The 2,706-nt window shown below is 43.3% G+C and overlaps 1 non-coding gene across 1 annotated transcript; it reads left to right on the top strand.

Moving 5' to 3' along the window:
• The first annotated feature begins 430 nt into the window (after nucleotides 1-430).
• On the top strand, nucleotides 431-537 carry LOC121135558. The gene has a single exon (XR_005872659.1). It is a non-coding gene; the product is annotated as a U6 spliceosomal RNA (small nuclear RNA).
• Nucleotides 538-2,706: the final 2,169 nt, after the last annotated feature.

The following is a 2,706-nucleotide window of genomic DNA, read 5'->3' as shown; positions in this document are numbered from 1 at the left end:
TGGAGGCTGTCCTGGAACTCGCTCTGTAGACCAGACTGACCTTGAACTCACAAAGATCCACCTGCCTCTGCCTCCTGAGTGCTGGGATTAAAGGCGTGCTCCACCAACGCCTAAAATCTATCTTTTTATCTGTTTGTTTTGAGATAGTTTCTCTACATAGTCCTTGCTTGCCAGGCGTTGGTGGCCGATCTTTGTGAGTTCAAGGCCAGCCTGGTCTACAGAGCAAGTTCTAGGATAGCCTCCAAAACAATACAGAGAAACCCTGTCTCGAAAAACCAAAAAAGAAAAGAGAGAGAGAGATTTTGCAGGCAGGAGAGATACAATTTGGTAATGAAGTAAACTTGGGAAACTGAGTGTCAAAGTGTCTCACAGGATGAGGCATCTTATCTCCAAGTAGGGAAGACTACACTGGTATAGAGATCAGAAAAAGGGGCTTGTTTTGGCAGTACACATACTAATACTGGAACAGTACAGAGAATATTAGCATGGTTCGTGCATGAGGATGAAGGTCAGATTCATGAAGTGTTCTGTAATTTTAAAAAAGAACAAAGGACTGGATGTAGGGTCACACACCTTTAGTTCCAGCACTGGGAAGGCAGTTCTCATAACCTGGAGGTCAGGGACACACTGTATAGGAATTTATGACTAGTCTACGTGACCTGAGACCAGTTTACCCAAGATGGTTTTAGTACTTAAAGTATTCTTAGGATTACTTGCACAAAAAGGCGTGACTATGGTTCAGTGGCCCACTACATTAAGTGACTTCAAGGTGTATTATTAACTCTGGCTGTGAGGCCCAATAGAAGTTCCAGCCCCTTAGAAAGAAGTATTTCCATAGCATTGTACTGCCACAAGAGAAGACGAGAGAACTGAGGGGAAGTCACACAGAGCAGCAGTCCTTAGAGATGCAGAGTCGGGTGGGAGTCCTGTCTGCAGAGCTCTAAGGGTCATAATAGAGTGCATAGATTCACTACTGACCAAGGGAAAAGATGTCAGAAGGGAAATGAAGAGGTAAGGAGTCTGCGCTGCCAGTTGGGATCTTCTGGCGTCCTTAAGTGTTGTGTGGGCCACATGATTACAGTTGTGCGCTGAAGTTCTCTGAAGAACTGTTGACCTTTCTTCCTGATTGTATTTATTTATTTATTTACATGTTTTGGTGGTGCATGCACAAGTGGGCATGTGTCCCAGCATGTATGTGTAGAGGCTAGAGAAGGGATTCATGTGTCCTCTGTCACTTTCTGCCTCATTCTCATGAAACAGAATCTCTCACTAGTCCTGGAGGAGGCCATTTGGTTTTTGGTCTTTGGTTTTCGTTGTTGTTGTTTTAGCTTGGTGAGCAAGCTCCAGTTACCCTCTTATCTCTGCACTACCAACTCTAGGGTTACTGGTTCGTGCAACTCCGCCTGACTTTTCAACTGATTTTTAAAACGTGATGGATGTTTTGTCTGTACGTGTAGCCGTGCACCACGCACATGTGGTGCTTTCAGGGGCCAGAAAACAGCACTGGATTCCCCAACTCTCCGCTTTTGTAAACAATGCTTGCTTCCTACAGATGTCTCTATACCTCACAATTTTGGTTTTCTGCCTTCAAAAACTCAACAAATTGGGGGGCATGACGGGCATGACTGCTTCATGATACTCTGCCTGGGACAGTCCTGCCAGTAGTGACCAAATGCTCCATATATTTTTCACTTATTTAGGCCTCTTGGTGTTTTTTTTTCCTACCCCATTTAAGAAAACAATGTAACAATCAATGTACTTGCCTTGAATTTCCCATGTAATCAATCAACTTTTATAACCTCAGCTGGCACATAGCTGCAATCTTAAGTTATGCACACTTCCATGTCCCTGACCCAGATAAAGCGAAAGTGTTATTTGCTGAAAGTGCCAAGCACAGAGCTTGAAAGAAACTCGCTAAAGGTTGAAAGCAACCATTTATGAATATTGGTTGATAAACAATGATGTTTGTTATCTGGGTCAGTTCGGATCAATTGGAGTTAGTGACTTAATCCCTTGTAAAATTCTGCTAAAGATTTCTGTGAAGTTTCCCATTCCTTCCCTGTGTGATGCTTTCTGTTGTTCAATAAATATAGAGCAAAGCCCCTTGTGATGACAGACATGTGCAAACATAACAGACACACAGAAATACACAGAGACAGAAAAGACAGACCAACAGACACAGATACAAACCCAGGCACAGATTCAGATTTATATAACAGACAGACAGAGGGCAGAAGACACGGGGAACATGAGGTAGAGAATTCAAATCTGAACTCACTCTTGGTTAAATGAATTCAAGGAGAAGTGCTTTTAATTTCTTTCCTTAATGAGACAACGACACACTGTTGGTAACTAACCCTTTAGTCCTCAGACTCTCTGGCACTTGGGACCAGCTGAACCCAAAGATGCTGCTCTCCAGTGTGTCCCCTCAAGTATAGGATCCACAAGGTGAGGATCCACACAGGCAACAGCTCCTGTTTGTTTTTTTGTTGTTGGAGACAGTCTCCTGTAGTCCCGGCTGAGAACTAACTCTCTGTGAAGTTGATACCCTTCTACTTCTGCTCTTGCTGCCTCCAATTCCCAAGTGCCGGGTATTACAGGCATGTTACAGACACTGTTGGCATTCCTAGCTCTTTTCTTCTGAAAAAGAAAATCAAAATAGATAAGGGGAAAACACAGAAAACCGCAGAAGAAAAGTTAAAGTTT

This window comes from Mesocricetus auratus, unplaced genomic scaffold, assembly GCF_017639785.1.
Source record: "Mesocricetus auratus isolate SY011 unplaced genomic scaffold, BCM_Maur_2.0 Super-Scaffold_4256, whole genome shotgun sequence".
NCBI lineage: Eukaryota > Metazoa > Chordata > Mammalia > Rodentia > Cricetidae > Mesocricetus > Mesocricetus auratus.
Note: the sequence above shows the minus strand (reverse complement) of the source record. Positions and strands in the feature narration are given on the sequence as shown.